At 42.6% G+C, this 17,331-nt stretch overlaps 1 protein-coding gene across 4 annotated transcripts in view; it reads left to right on the forward strand.

The window, feature by feature from the left end:
- The window catches only part of LOC140739528 (F-box/WD repeat-containing protein 11), a 291,401-nt gene that overhangs the window by 257,083 nt on the left and 16,987 nt on the right, over nucleotides 1-17,331 (forward strand). Inside the window, exon 14 of one of the 4 annotated variants that reach the window (XM_073067920.1) lies at nucleotides 5,044-5,439. The exons of the other annotated variants lie outside the window; for them this stretch is intronic. The gene's annotated coding sequence lies outside the window, so the exon portion shown is untranslated. Of the gene's footprint in view, nucleotides 1-5,043; nucleotides 5,440-17,331 lie in introns of those variants that run through there. 4 annotated transcript variants of the gene reach the window in all.

A 17,331-nucleotide genomic window follows, 5' to 3' on the forward strand; every position in this document is an offset into this window, starting at 1 on the left:
CTTTCGAACATTGTATTTCATTTGCCACTTTCTTGCCCATTCCCCTAATCTGTATAAGTCCTTCTGCATCACACCTGTTTCCTCAACACTACCTGCCCCCCACCACCAATAGTTGTATCATCTGCAAACTTGGCAACAAAGCCATCTATTCCATCATCTAAATCATTTATATACGACATAAAAGAAGTGGTCCCAGCAGCGATCCCTGCGAACGTCACTAGTCACTGTCAGCCAAACAGCAAAGGATCCTTTTATTCCCACTCACTGCCTCCTACCAATCAGCCAATGCTCTAACCATGTTAGTAACTTTCCTGTAATACCATGAGCTTTTAATTTGGTAAGCAGCCTCATGTGTGGCACCTTGTCAAAGGCCTTCTGAAAGTCCAAATATACAACATCCACTACATCCCCTTTATCTATCCTGCTTGTAATGTCCTCAAAGAATTCCAGAAGGTTCATCAGACAGGATTTTCCCTGAAGGAGACCATGACGACTTTGTCCTATCTTGTCCTGCTTCACCAAGTACTCCATCACCTCATCCTTAACAATTGACTCTAATATCTTCTCAACCACAGACGTCAGGCTAACTGGTCTATAATTTCCTTTCTGCTGCCTTCCTCTTAAAGAGTGGAGTAACATTTGTAATTTTCCAGTCCTCTGTCACCATGCCGATGTCCAATGGTTTTTGAAAGATCATTTCTAATGCCACCACAATCTCTAACGCTACCTCTTTCAGAGTCCTAGGATGCAGTTCATCTGGTCCGGGTGACTTATGTACCTTTAGGTCTTTCAGCTTTTTGAGTACCTTCTCTCTTGTGACAGTAACTGCACCCACTTATCTCCCTTCACACACTACAACATCAGGCTAGTGTCTTCCATAGTGAAGACTGATGCAAAATAGTCATTTAGTTCATCAGCCATCTCCTTGTCTCCTGTTATTATTTCTCCTGCTTCATTTCTAGCGGTCCTATATCCATTCTCACTTCTCTTTTTATTTTTAACATACTTGACAAAACTTACTATCCACCTTGATATTGTTTGCTAGCTTGCTTTCATATTTCATCTTTTCCCTTCTAACGATTTTTTTTAGTTGCTCTCGGTAGGCTTTTAGAAACTACCCAATCCTCTATCTTCCCACTAATTTTTGCTTTGTTGTATGCCCTTTTTGCTTGCTTTACAATATTTTTGACTTTCTTTGTCAGCCACAATTGTACTATTTTACCATTTGAGTATTTCTTCATTTTTAGAAAACACATGTTCTGCACCTTCAATTTTCAAAGAAACATACACCATTGCTACTCTGCTGACATCCCCACTAGCTAAGCTCCATGTACCTATCTGAAAGCCTCTTAAAAGACTATCATATTCACCTCCACCACTGTTGCCAGCAACCCAATCCACACACTCACCACTCTCTGAGTAAAAAACTTACCCCTGACATCTCCTCTGTACCTACTCCCCAGCACCTTAACCCTGGACTAGAAGGGCCGAGATGGCCTGTTTCCGTGCTGTAATTGTTAAATGGTTAAATGGTTACATACTACGATGCATGCTTATTGTGATCAACAGATTCAGATTTATTTATCACATGTACTACTTTGAAACATGTCATTTTGTGTAACAGCCAACTCAGTATGTCCTTGGGGGTAGCCTGCAAGTTTTGCATGCCCACATATATAATATAACCATATAACAATCACAGCACGGAAACAGGCCATTCCGGCCCTCCTAGTCCGTGCCGAACTCTTAATCTCACCTAGTCCCACCTACCCGCACTCAGCCCATAACCCTCCACTCCTTTCCTGTCCATATACCTATCCAATTTTACCTTAAATGACACAACTGAACTGGCCTCTACTACTTCTACAGGAAGCTCATTCCACACAGCTATCACTCTCTGAGTAAAGAAATACCTCCTCGTGTTTCCCTTAAACTTTTGCCCCCTAACTCTCAAATCATGTCCTCTCGTTTGAATCTCCCCTACTCTCAATGGAAACAGCCTATTCACGTCAACTCTATCTATCCCTCTCAACATTTTAAATACCTCGATCAAATCCCCCCTCAACCTTCTACGCTCCAATGAATAGAGACCTAACTTGTTCAACCTTTCTCTGTAACTTAAGTGCTGAAACCCAGGTAACATCCTAGTAAATCGTCTCTGCACTCTCTCTAATTTATTGATATCTTTCCTATAATTCGGTGACCAGAACTGTACACAATATTCCAAATTTGGCCTTACCAATGCCTTGTACAATTTTAATATTACATCCCAACTTCTGTACTCAATGCTCTGATTTATAAAGGCCAGCGTTCCAAAAGCCTTCTTCACCACCCTATCTACATGAGACTCCACCTTCAGGGAACTATGCACTGTTATTCCTAGATCTCTCTGTTCCACTGCATTCCTCAATGCCCTACCATTTACCCTGTATGTTCTATTTGGATTATTCCTGCCAAAATGTAGAACCTCACACTTCTCAGCATTAAACTCCATCTGCCAACGTTCAGCCCATTCTTCTAACCGGCATAAATCTCCCTGCAAGCTTTGAAAACCCACCTCATTATCCACAACACCTCCTACCTTAGTATCATCAGCATACTTACTAATCCAATTTACCACCCCATCATCCAGATCATTTATGTATATTACAAACAACATTGGGCCCAAAACAGATCCCTGAGGCACCCCGCTAGTCACCGGCCTCCATCCCGATAAACAATTATCCACCACTACTCTCTGGCATCTCCCATCTAGCCACTGTTGAATCCATTTTATTACTCCAGCATTAATACCTAACGACTGAACCTTCTTAACTAACCTTCCATGTGGAACTTTGTCAAAGGCCTTGCTGAAGTCCATATAGACTACATCCACTGCCTTACCCTCGTCAACATTCCTCGTAACTACTTCAAAAAATTCAATAAGGTTTGTCAAACATGACCTTCCACGCACAAATCCATGCTGGTTACTCCTAATCAGATCCTGTCTATCCAGATAATTATAAATACTATCTCTAAGAATACTTTCCATTAATTTACCCACCACTGATGTCAAACTGACAGGTCTATAATTGCCAGGCTTACTTCTAGAACCCTTTTTAAACAATGGAACCACATGAGCAATACGCCAATCCTCCGGCACAATCCCCGTTTCTAATGACATCTGAAAGATCTCCGTCAGAGCTCCTGCTATCTCTACACAAACTTCCCTCAAGGTCCACATGTTCGGCAGAACAATACAAACAGCCAACAACAGCAAAAACACTTTCCCGCCCTTCCACCTAACCACCCCTTCTCACGCACAGACAAACTTTCAACTCCAGGACAGGCTGCCTCCAGCCCTCAGCCCTAGACTGTCGAACTTGCAGAATTTGGGCCAGCAACCTCAAATTCGTGGCGCGGACTAGCAGACACGACCACTGTCTTCTACCTCCAGACTTGCTGACTTTGGTCTTTGACTTTCTCAGTTCACCAGTCACTGGTTTGACATTCGGGCCTTGACCTCCAGACTTACACAGACCTCCAACCCTGTTGTGTGTGTGGGGGGGGGGGGGGGGCGGGAATGGAGGGCAGAATCAGCAGCTCCCCTGATTCTTGCTGTTACGAACCTCTGACTCAGCACTCACCAGTCTGTGGATCTCTGGTCTGCTCAGCTCCTGTTGACATGACCTTTGGGTTTACTAACCTTTCACAGCAGAGTGCTTCGATATGGACTCTCAACACCAGTACCTGCTCTTGACTCTTCCTTCTCCCGCATTCCTGTCCCTGAACCCTAACCCAACCCCTAACTCCTGCAGTGTCCCTCAAACAATCCATATGAATTTTTAAAAAAATACTAAGTAAGTGAGCCATGATATCGACAGATACTGCAGCTCGACACTATCTTGACCTGCATAACAGAGGCTCCTGCCTCTGGCTCTTTGTCAGTAGCAGAGACCAGTGACTAAACTGGGGGGCCATTCAACTCTTATGTATTGCCAGGCCAGATACTCGGCAGCTGAGCTAATAGAGTTTCCAAAGCAAATATTTATAGAGAGACACACCTGCAGGATGTAGCTTCTTGTGGTTTCATATTGTAGCCACCCTCCAGCCCATTGAATGGGGAATGTCAGGAGTGTGGGTGGCAGCTGTAGCCTGAAAAAATGTGAAGGTGTAAAACTACACAAGATCACATCTGTCAGTTCACAGAAAGATTCTTTGTCTGCTGCATAAACATATGATGTACATGTTTGTTGAGTCCTGTAATGAGTTTTTTGAAAGCAAAACTTTATAGAGAGAACATACATTCTCATGTATCATCTATCCTGTTGTTCACTCTCCTGGTAAGTTTGCTCATTATCCTTTTAATCACAACTTTAAGCTAGGCAAAATACTTTGCAGCATTTAAGTCATCAATCGAGAAGCTTATATTTGGGAAATTGCTGTTCCTGATGTATTAGAAGACCTAGGAAATTTGTTTTTTCTATAAAGAAACAATATATACATTATAAAAACAAGGGCTGTTCTGTATGGTTTCGATTGCTAGTTTATTTGGATACTTTTTACTCCTTTTGAACATGGAACATCACAGCACAATGCAGGCCCTTTGGCCCACAATGTTGTGCTGATCTGGTATAATCAAATTGTTCCATCTGTGATGACAATAATTGTTCCTTAACCTTGATGAAACATTAGTAGGATTTTCACAGAAGCGTTACTGAACAAAGCTGGATGCTGAACCACGAGCAATTTTACTACTTTAAGAATATCTTAAGGAAATGAAGTAGAAAGGGATTTGAGAACTTGGGGCCAGGTAGCTAATGGCATGATTGCCAAGGAGGAATGATTAAATTCAGAGATGTGCAAGAGGCAAAATTGGGGGAACTTAGTCATCTGGAAAGATTGTAAATTTGTACATTGTTACTAAGAAGGATGGAGCAGAGATCATGCAGTCATAAGATTTGCTATTTTTGCTATCTGTAAGTTCTCATTTTCTTTAAAACAAAAGTACTTAATTAAATGGGTGGTAAAGTGGAAGTGTAAGACGCTCTTTCCCTCTGTTAGCCTGCAGGTCGTCCTGAGATGAGGTGTAACACTGATCAGGGTCATGTGAAGCCATGGGAGCAGTTGGTGGATGGTCATATGAGCAGCTGGTACATATCATAAGTCGTGGTTATGCGACCACTGACACCAGGCACTCCCTGAAGAGTATTGATAATGGCTGGATCACCCACCCTGTAAAGACTCTGCCCACAAGAAGGCAATGGTAAACCACTTCTGTAGAAAAATTTACCAAGAACAATCACAATCCATGATCGGCAAAGTCATACAACATTGCACACAAAATGAAGGAATTGAAGATGTTGTTTGACTAAAACAAATTACTGTAGTACAAATACAATACTAATAACAATTTATAAAGTAATCTCTATCTAGTAAAAGGAAATAATACTTAAAAAAGTGGTTGTCACAGTTTGCTCTTTGAAATAATCTCCAAGTGACGTCCGTTTGCCTTAACAATTTTTGCATCATTGTTCCACAGCAGCAACTATGTAGGTTTTTGCAAATAAAATAAAGTGAGGAGTTTTTTGTTTAATGAAACCTGTAACAGATCTTATTGAACTCCAAAACCTAAACACAAAAGCGTGGTAAAAATCTTTACATAACAATGTCAGCACGTCAGACCAGCCTCGGAAAGCGAAACCCCAACTCAATGTCAGTGATTGTGAATTACGTACATTTCTCCCAATTACGTTACCCTACAACTATACCAAAATATATCCGAACTTACTTAAGACAGGATTGTACATTTAAATTATTTCACTACTTGCTCACATTACCTCTTGCATGGGAAGCTCATCTCCAAGTCAAGTAAGACAACTATGAACAAATTGGTTCAGTTTCTGATGGAGTCTGTAGCTAAAGAGTGATGTTTGTGACTTTTTTAAACATATTTTGTTTTTGGAGACCAAAAATTGTGAAGTTTTGATGAAAAAAAAATTTGAACATAAAGGATTTAGAGGATATAACTAATTAAAAAATGCAGCACAGCCTGGATTCAGAAAGGACAGGTCCTGTTTGATAAAGTTACTGAATGTAATGGATAGAGGGCAATAACTGGATGTTGCCTACCTTGATTTCAAGAAGACATTCATTAAGGCTTAAGTATGAATGGAGATGGGAGTAATGTAACAGCATGGATAGAGAATTGGTTAAGGCAGACAGTATAAATTGATGTCAATCATTGGTGAATGAGGTGCTGCAGAGATTGTTCACAATATAGAACATAGAATAGTACAGCACATTATAGGCCCTTCAGCCCACAATGTTGTGCCAACCCTCAAACCCAGCCTCACATATAACCCCCCACCTTAAATTCCTCCATATACCTGTCTAGTAGTCTCTTAAACTTCACTAGTGTATCTGCCTCCACCACTGACTCAGGCAGTGCATTCCACGCACCAACCACTCTCTGAGTGAAAAACCTTCCTCTAATATCCCCCTTGAACTTCCCTCCCCTTACCTTAAAGCCATGTCCTCTTGTATTGAGCAGTGGTGCCCTGGGGAAGAGGCGCTGGCTGTCCACTCTATCTATTCCTCTTAATATCTTGTACACCTCTATCATGTCTCCTCTCATCCTCTCCAAAGAGTAAAGCCCTAGCTCCCTTAATCTCTGATCATAATGCATACTCTCTAAACCAGGCAGTATCCTGGTAAATCTCCTCTGTACCCTTTCCAATGCTTCCACATCCTTCCTGTAATGAGGCGACCAGAACTGGACATGGTACTCCAAGTGTGGCCTAACCAGAGTTTTATAGAGCCGCATCATCACATCGCTTCTCTTAAACTCTATCCCTCGACTTATGAAAGCTATCTGAACTACCCTATCTACCTGTGAGGCAACTTTCAGGGATCTGTGGACACGTACCCCCAGATCTCTCTTGCTCCTCCACACTACCAAGTATCCTGCCATTTACTTTGTACTCTGCCTTGGAGTTTGTCCTTCCAAAGTGTACCACCTCACACTTCTCTGGGTTAAACTACATCTGCCACTTCTCAGCCCACTTCTGCATCCTATCAATGTCTCTCTGCAATCTTCAGCAATCCTCTACACTATCTACAGCACCACCAACCTTTGTGTCATCTGCAAACTTGCCAACCCACCCTTCGTTAATAAAAATCACAAAAAGTAGAAGTCCCAGAACAGATCCTTGTGGAACACCACTAGTCACAACCCTCCAATCTGAATGTACTCCCTCCACCACGACCCTCTGCCTTCTGCAGGCAAGCCAATTCTGAATCCACCTGGCCAAACTTCCCTGGATCCCATGCCTTCTGACTTTCTGAATAAGCCTACCGTGTGGGACCTTGTCAAATGCCTTACTAAAATCCATGTAGATCACATCCACTACACTGCCCTCATCTATATGCCTCGTCACCTCCTCGAAGGACTCTATCAGGCTTGTTAGGCACGATCTGCCCTTCACAAAGCCATGCTGACTGTCCCTGATCAGACCATGATTCGCTAAATGCCCATAGATCCTACTCTAATAATCTGTTCCAACAGCTTTCCCACCACAGACGTAAGGCTCACAGGTTTATAATTACCCGGACTATCCCTACTACCTTTATTGAACAAGGGGACAACATTCGCCTCCCTTCAATCCTCCAGTACCATTCCCGTGGACAACGAGGACATAAAGATCCTAGCCAGAGGCTCAGCAAACTCTTCCCTCGCCTCATGAAGCAGCCTGGGGAATATTCCATCAGGCCCCGGGGACTTATCCATCCTAATGTATTTTAACAACTCCAACACCTCCTCTCCCTTAATATCAACATGCTGCAGGACATCAACCTCAGTCATATTGTCCCTCACCGTCATCAAGTTCCCTCTCATTGGTGAATACCGAAGAGAAGTATTCATTGAGGACCTTGCTGACTTCCACAGCCGCCAGGCACATCTTCCCACTTTTATCTCTAATCGGTCCCACCTTCACTCCTGTCATCCTTTTGTTCTTCACATAATTGAAGAATGCCTTGGGGTTTTCCTTTACCCCACTCGCCAAGGCCTTCTCAGCTCCTTCTTAAGTTCCTTTCTTGCTACCCTATATTCCTCAATAGACCCATCTGATCCTTGCTTCCTAACCCTCACGTATGCTGCCTTCTTCCACCTGACTAGATTCTCCACCTCACTTGTCATCCATGGTTCCTTCACTGTACCATTCTTTATCTTCCTCACCGGGACAAATTTATCCCTAACATCCTGCAAGAGATCCTTAAATATCGACCACGTGTCCATAGTACATTTCCCTGCAAAAACATCATCCCAATTCACATCCACAAGTTCTAGCCTTATAGCCTCATAATTTGCCTTTCCCCAATTCAAAATTTTCCTGTCCTCTCTGATTCTATCCTTTTCCATGATAATGCTAAAGGCCAGGGAGCGATGATCGCTGTCCCCCAGATGCTCACCCACTGACAGATCTGTGACTTGACCCGGTTTGTTACCTAATGCTAGATTTAGTATGGCATTCCCCCTAGTTGGCCTGTTAACATACAGTGACAGGAATCTGTCCTGGACACACTTAACAAACTCTGCCCCATCTAAACCCTTGGAACTAATCAAGTGCCAATCAATATTAGGGAAGTTAAAGTCACCCATGATAACAACCGTGTTATTTTTGCACCTTTCCAAAATCTGCCTCCCAATCTGCTCCTCGGTATCTCTGCTGCTACCAGGGGGCCTATAGAATACCCCCAGTAGAGTAACTGCTCCCTTCCTGATCCTGACTTCCACCCATACTGACTCAAAAGAGGATCCTGCTACATTACCCACCCTTTCTATAGCTGTAATAGTATCCCTGACCAGTAATACCACCCCCTCCTCCCTTTATTCCCCCCCTCCTCCCTTTATTCCCCCCCTCTCTTTATTCCCCCCCTCTCTATCCCTTTCAAAGCACTGAAATTCAGGAATATTGAGAATCCATTCCTGCCCTGGTGCCAGCCAAGTCTCCGTAATGGCCACTACATCATAATTCCATGTATGTATCCAAGCTCTCAGTTCATCACCTTTGTTCCTGATGCTTCTTGCATTGAAGTACACGCACTTTAGCCCTTCTACCTTACTACCTTTACACCCTTTATTCTGCTTCTCTTTCCTCAAAGCCTCTCTATATGTTAGATCTGGCTTTACTCCATGGACCTCTTTCACTGCTCTATCGCTCTGGGTCCCATCCCCCTTGCAAATTATTTTAAACCCTCCCAAACCATGCTAGCAAACCTACCTGCAAGGATATTGCTCCCCCTCGAGTTCAGGTGCAACCCATTCAATCTGTACAGGTCCAGAAGAGATCCCAATGATTCAAAAATCTAAAACCCTGCCCTCTGCACCAACTCCTCCTCAGCCACGCATTCAACTGCCATCTCCTCCAATTCTCACCATCACTATCACGTAGCACTGGCAGCAATCCTGAGAACGCCACCCTTGAGGTCCTGTTCTTCAGCCTTCTGCCTAGTTCCTGAAACTCACACTTCAGGACCTCATCCCTCTTCCTGCCTATGTCATTGGTACCAACATGTATCACGACTTCTGGTTGCTTTCCTTCTCGTAACAGTATGTCATGCACCCGGTCAGAGACATCCTGGACCCTGGCACCTGGGAGGCAACAAACCATGTGGGTGTCCTTCTCACGTCCACAAAATCTCCTGTCTGCTCCCCTGACTATAGAGTCTTCAATGACGACAGCTCTCCTCTTCTCCGTCCCATCCTTCTGCACTACAGGGTCAGACTCAGTGCCAGAGGCCCTGCCACCGTGGCTCACACCTGGTCGGTTGTCCTCACCAACAGCATCCAGGACAGTAAACTTATTATTCAGGGCAATGGCTACTGGGGTGCTCTGCACTACCTGTCTACTCACCTCACTTTCCCCCCTATGACTGTTACCCAACGACCTGCTTCCGGCAGCCTAGGTGTGACTACCTCCCTGTAGCTCTCATCTATGACTGCCTCATTTTCCCTTATGAGTCGAAGGTCATCCAGCTGTTGTTCCAGATTCCTCACACTGTCTTCCAGATCACCCAGCCGCATGCACTTCTGGCAGATTGACTCTGCGGGAGAGGTGAGTTCCCCCAAGACTGCCACATCTCACAGGAGAGGCACATCACCGTCTCAGGAGGCATTGTAAAGGCTAACTGGGAACAAGCTTGTCCTCTGCCTCTTCTCGTCAAAGCCTCAAATCTCTACTCCTTCACTGGGCCGCTCACTCACTGGCTGCTCTGATTGAGCTATCCCTCTATTGTTTGAGCTTTTCAAACTGCTTGGTCACCTGACCTCGATTTCCCAATCAGTTGCTTTCTGCTGAGTCTAAGCTATTCAAATCTTGATTGTCTAATCAACGGCTTTCTGCTGAGCTATTCAAATCTTGATTAACTTGATTGCACGGTCCAACTGCCAAAACTGCCAGAATCTCTCGAGTCAAAGCCTCAAATCTCCACTCCTTCACTGGCCCACTCACTCACTGGCCGCTTTCCAGTGAATGAAAATCCTTAAATATACTTTAAGGATTTGGAAGAAGAGCAAGTATAATATCTCTAAATTTGCTGATGGCACTAAATTGAGTGGAAAAGCAAATTTTGCACAGGATGGAAAGCACCTGCAGGGAGATAAAGATAGTTTTAAGTGAGTAGGCAAGGTTTTGGCAGATGGAATACAATGTTAGTAAATGGGAGGCCACCTACTTTAGAAGGAAAAGATTATTATATAACTGAAAGATTGAAGCATCTGGTTATGCAGAGGGACTTGTGAGTGTGGTGCATGAATCACAAAATGTTGGTTTGCAGGTGAAACAAATATCAAGAAGGCAGGTGTAATATTGGCATTCATAGAAGGATTGAATTTAAGAGCATCGGGGTTATGCTGAAACTATTTACAGTACTGTTGAGGCCACACCTGGAGAACTACTGTTGTGCCCTAGTATTCAGAAGAATGAGGGGGTTTTATAGAAATGTAAAATTATGAAAGGAATAAATACAATGGAACCACAAAAGTTGTTTCCATTGGTAGGTGAGACTAGAGCTAGGGGACATAGTCTCAAGATTTGGGGGAGTAGATTTAGGACCTTTAGAAAATAATGAAACTGCTCAAGGGAGCATTAGAAGATACCTTGTTAAACATATTTAAGATGGGAGTTAGATTTTTTTCATTGTATCGGTTTTAATGTTATAGGAAAAGGTGGGTAAGTTTAGCTGAGTCCATGTGCAGATTAGACATGATCTTGTTGAATGGTAGAGCAGGCGAACTCTTGCTCCTATTTCTTACATTAGGAGGTGGAGCTTGGTTGCTTCACTGTATATGTTGAGCCTGAGAAAATTTGACAAGGAGGCAGTGTACAGATAAGGAAAAGGCTGAGAGGATAAGATATTGGGGTAATCCAAAGTTAACAGCACTACACCATGAAGAGAAGTCACTGTGGGTTATTCAGCTGGGTTGATGAGAATGGAACTAAGAGAAAATGACCCCACCAAACTAGACAATGAAGGTTTAGAAGACAGTTTGATTTGTCACATTAAAGGTGGTGGATAAAGAAGGTGACTTTACTACAGTCATGCAACCTGTCACGTGACATTTCATTGCTGTAGAAATGGTGGAAACCTGAAAGATGTGCATGGATTTTAGATGTGAAAGGCAGTTTGGGAATGGACCAGTAGTTCACAAAGACAAACATTTTTTGGATAGATGATGGCATGTTTAAGGGAGTGGGTGGCAGTATTCAAGGAAGAACGTTTGTTAACAGTATTAGTTTAAAATGGGCCCCGGGATGTAAAATTAGGTGTTTAGCAATGGAATGGAAAAGGTGCAGGTTGGTGAATCAGAGGACGTCAGAGGAAAATAGAAGTTCTCAGCTTGTGGAGTATCTACAGAAGATTTTGTTGGTCTCAGTGAAGTCTGTGTTGAAACCGAAAACATTTTTTACATTGCATTGATCAGGGCAGAAACTATTTTGACCAGTGCTCAATTGTAACTCCACGTTGTTGCTGTGGATTGAGATTTCCTGGTGGTTGTGGTCTTGAACAGCTTTCATATGTGTAACAATGTAAAAACTGCAAGTGTCTCATTGTAGACCTAGCAAAGCAGAGATGATTTTGATTCCACTCTCTATCCATTGAAATTCTTATGTTTGGGGTATTGGATCAAGACTGGGCAAAGCATATGGTTGACATTCTGAAAGAAAGATAGATGAGTTTATTTAACTTCTTCCTTTACCTTGGGATGTCCCAAGCACTTTTAGCAGGTGCTGTTCCTGATCTTGACTGTTGTCTGTGTAGAACTTGCCTATTCTCACATGCAACTGTGTGTTTCCTCAGGGGTAGTCTGGTTTCTTCACACATGCTAAAGATATGATGATGGTAAGTTAATTAGCAGCTGTAGTGGGTAAAGACATTGTTGGTTGTGTGAGAGAAAATTGCAGGGAGGTAAGTGTGGTCACTTTACTGGGACTAGTAGGATTGTACTGAATGGCCGCAACCTCTGTTATTGTAAAATATAAATCACACCAAAGGAGGGCTTTATAAGTTTAATCATTGTTATAATGTAGGAAAAGTAATGAGCAAGTTATGCACAGTGAGATCCTACAAATGTAATCGTGGCTAGGTACCGTAGATGTCGGATTATAAGCCGCTACTTTTTCCCCACATTTTGAACAGCTTTGAACACTGCGGCCTTTACTCCGGTGCGGCTAATGCATGGTTTTTTTTCATGCCGCCAAAAACATTTTGCCTCGTAACAATAGACCAATAAAATTGATGAGTAGTTCACAGAGGTCCAATGAAATTGTACGATAAATCAAGCGCACTTTCACAATTAAATTATTGTAAATCAGTCATTTGTACTCACCCTCATCAACATGGAAAACACTCGAAGAAAAGCATTGTGCTGCCTTTATGGCAGTTATTTAGTTTATAATATTTTCGCTTAGTAATTCATTTGTTAGTATTTTCTAGTTAAAGTTAGAAGTACTACATCCCGGGATTCTATGACGTCACATCCGGTTTCGCCGCGTCTTGTGGGAAATACCGGTTTGCGATAAACGGGAAGGTGGGGGCATTAGGCGAGCGCGAAACGCTGCTTTTAAGTTAAAGGCGATCAATAACTTTTCCTGGTAGGCTGCAGTATATATTTTTTTACCAGTCGTTAGGCGATATTGGAATGTATACGCAACGTAATTTGTGTGTTACCGATACGTATGTATATTTAAAAGTAGCCGTGTTACAGGCACGGTTCGAAAAAAAGCATTTGCAATATGTATTTGTTTATGTTACCATATGGATTTAATTAAAAGTTAAAAAATCCTCACGTGTAATATCTTTCTGTGTAAATATCTCATATTACAACGTGGGACACCTGCGGCCTAAAATCCGGTGCGGCTTGTACAAGTACAAAATTGATTTTCTTTCTAAAATTAGAGCCAGCGGCTTTTAATCAGGTGCGCTCTGTAGTGTGAAATCTACGGTAATCTGATTTTGGTGGTAAACACACAGTGGCCACTTTATTAGGTATAGGGGTGGAGCCTGGAGCAGTCTTCTGCTGCTGTAGCCCATTCACTTCAAGGTTTGACATGATGTGCACCACTTTTGCAATGTGATTATTTGAGTTACTACCACCTTCCTGTCAGCTTGAACCAGTTTTGCTATTCTCCTCTGACCTCTCTTAATTAGATATTGCAAGGGCAAAACATTTCTGGACATGCGTGCCACACAATAGTGAAATACAGCATAAAAGCAGGCCTATCTATCCCATGCCAGAACTATTTAAACTACCAACTCTCACTGACCTGCACTGGGACCATTGCCCACCATACCTATCCAAACTTTTCTTAAGTGTTGAAAACAAGCTCACATGGGCCACTTGTGATGGAAGCTCATTCCACACTCCTGTGGCCCTTTGAGTAAAGAAGTTTCCTCTCATTTTCTCCTTAAGCATTTCACCTTTCATCCTTAACCCATGACCTCTGGTTGTAGTCCCACCCAACCTCTGGAAAAGCCTACTTTCATTTAACTTATCTATACCCCTCATAATTTTATTGTATACCTTTATCAAATCTCCCCTCTTCTATGTTGTATGGAATAATCCTAACCTATAAACCATATAACCATATAACAATCACAGCACGGAAACAGGCCATTCCGGCCCTCCTAGTCCGTGCCGAACTCTTAATCTCACCTAGTCCCACCTACCCGCACTCAGCCCATAACCCTCCACTCCTTTCCTATCCATATACCTATCCAATTTTACCTTAAATGACACAACTGAACTGGCCTCTACTACTTCTACAGGAAGCTCATTCCACACAGCTATCACTCTCTGAGTAAAGAAATACCCCCTCGTGTTTCCCTTAAACTTTTGCCCCCTAACTCTCAAATCATGTCCTCTCGTTTGAATCTCCCCTACTCTCAATGGAAACAGCCTATTCACGTCAACTCTATCTATCCCTCTCAACATTTTAAATACCTCGATCAAATCCCCCCTCAACCTTCTACGCTCCAATGAATAGAGACCTAACTTGTTCAACCTTTCTCTGTAACTTAAGTGCTGAAACCCAGGTAACATCCTAGTAAATCGTCTCTGCACTCTCTCTAATTTATTGATATCTTTCCTATAATTCGGTGACCAGAACTGTACACAATAAGACCTATTTAGTCTTTCCTTATAACTCAGGTCCTCCAGACCCAGCAACATCCTTGTAAATTTTCTCTGTACTCTTTCAACCTTGTTTACATCTTTCTTGTAGGTAGGTGACCAAAACTGCACACAATACTCCAAATTAGGCCTCACCCTACATCTTATACAACTTTGACATTACAGCCCATCTCCTCTACTCAGTACATTGATTTATGAAGGCCATTTTCGTTTATGTGGGACATTGAGCCACTGACAAGGAATACCTGTCCTGAATTCAAAACATAACAGGATATTTAACTTCAACCTGAATTCTGGGGCAGATCATGTTCATGCCAGTTTTGATTATGTCTGGATACTAGCATGTCAAAGTTCAAGTAAATTTATTATCAAAGTACATATATGTCACCACATACAACCCTTAGATGAATTTTCTTGTGGGCAAACTCAATAAATCCATAATAGAATAAAAACCATAATAGAATCAATAAAAAAAAATCACACCAAATTGGGCATTCAGCAGGGTTGTAGAGAAGACAGCAAACTGCAAGTACAAAAAGAAAGAAATAATAAATAAACAAACAATAAATATTGAGAACATGAGATGAAGAGTCCTCGAAAGTGAGTCTATAGGTTGTGAGAACATTTCAGTGATGGGGTAAGTGAGGTTATCCCCTTTGGTTTAAGAGCCTGATGGTTGAGGGATAATAACTGTTCTTGAACCTAGTAGTGTGACTCCTGAGGCTCCTGTACCACCTTTTGATGCCTGCAGTGAGAAGAGAACCTGAACTGGGTGGTGGGGATCCGCTTTCCTGCAGCAATGCTCTGTGTAGATGTGCTCAGTGGTGAGGAGGGCTTTACCTTTGATGGACTTGGTCATATCCACTACTTTTTGTAGGATTTTCTATTTAAGGGCATACCAGGCTGTGATGCAGCCAGTCAATATACTCTCCATCACACATCTATAGAAGTTTGTCAAAGTTTTACATGTCATCCCGAATCTTTACAAACTCCTAAGTAGAGGCAATGCGATGCTTTCTTCAAAATTGCACTTGCGTGCTGGGCCCAAGACAGGTCCACTAAAATGATAACACTGAGGAATTTAAAGTTGCTGACCCTCTCCACCTCTGATTTTCTTTTCCTGAAGTCAATAATTAGCTCCATTGATCTTGCTAACATTGAGTAAGAGGTTATTTTTATGACATCACTCAGCCAAATTTTCAGTCTCTCTCCTGTATGACGATGCATTACCATCTATGATTCAGCCTATGAAAGTGGCATTGGAGCTGTGCTTAGCCACACAGTAGAGTACGGGGCTGAACACACAGCCTTGTGGTGCACCTGTGCTGATGGAGATAGTGGAGGAAATGTTGCCAATCCAAACCGACTAGGGTCTGCAAGTGAGGAAATCAGGAATCCAATTGCACAAGGAGGTATTGAGGCCAAGATCTTGAAGGTTATTGATTAGTTTTGAGGGGATGATGGTATTGTATGCTTAGCAATAGTCGATAACGAGCATCCTGATGTATGCACCTTTGCTGTTGAAATGGCATTTGCTTGTTGCACCAGTCGGCAAATTAGAGCGGATTCAAATTGCTTCTCAGGCAGGATTTGATACGTTTCATCACCAACCTCTCTAAATGCTTCATCACTGTAGACCTAAGTGACACTACATGATAGTCATTGGAGCAGGGTGCCACGTTCTTCTTAGGAACCAGTATAATTGAAGCCTGTTTGAAGCAGGTGGGTACCTCAGACTGCTGAAGTAAGAAGTTAAAGATTGCAGTGAACACTCTAACCATTTGATCAGCACAAGTCTTTAGTGCTTGGACAGGTAACCCATCTGGGTGGCATGTTTTTTGTGGGTTCACCCTTCTGAAGGATGCTTGCAAGTCGTCCTCAGAGACTAAACTCACAGGATCATTGTGTGCAGTGGGAGTTCGTGATGATTCCTCCATGTTTTGATGGTCAAAATGAGCATAGAAGGTATGGAGCTCATCTGGAAGCAAAGCCTTCTTGTCATGTATTTTGTTTGATTTTATTTTATTAGAGATGATAGCATTTAAGCCCTGTCACAAATGTTGAGCATCTTTCAGACATTGTACCTGGACCTCTTGTAACTTGCTTGCTCGCCGGTTTTGAATGCCTCTGATATGGTTCTGAGCATATTGGTAGGTATCATGGTTCATCCAGGGCTTCTGGTTGGGGAAGATTCTGAATGATTTTATGGGGAAAATCTTGTCTACAACTGTTTTTATAAAGTCCATGGCAATCATGCTGTATTCTTCAGGTCCACAGATGAGTCCTTAAATACAGCCCAATCAAAGATTCAAAGTACATTTATTATCAAAGTATGTAGACAGTATACAACTCTGAGATTTGTCTTTCCACGGACAGCCGTGAAACAAAACACCATGGAACCTGTTCATGTTGCACGGACGTGGTGGTGGATCGAACCCAAGTGCTGAATACGGGCGCGGAGGCTGAGGAGGGAGATGCTGTTGTCGTAGCGAGCGTGGGAAGGGTTCCAAGGGGGATTTTTCCTGGAGACTTGGTCTTGGTAGATAATTCCAGAACAAGGCTAGACTTAGAACTGATAGTTCTAAACACTATGGAGTGAGGTTACTCGTACACGAGTTGACCATGAACTGGCACCTTCTAGTAGTGGTCACAGGACT

Source organism: Hemitrygon akajei, chromosome 15, assembly GCF_048418815.1.
Source record: "Hemitrygon akajei chromosome 15, sHemAka1.3, whole genome shotgun sequence".
NCBI lineage: Eukaryota > Metazoa > Chordata > Chondrichthyes > Myliobatiformes > Dasyatidae > Hemitrygon > Hemitrygon akajei.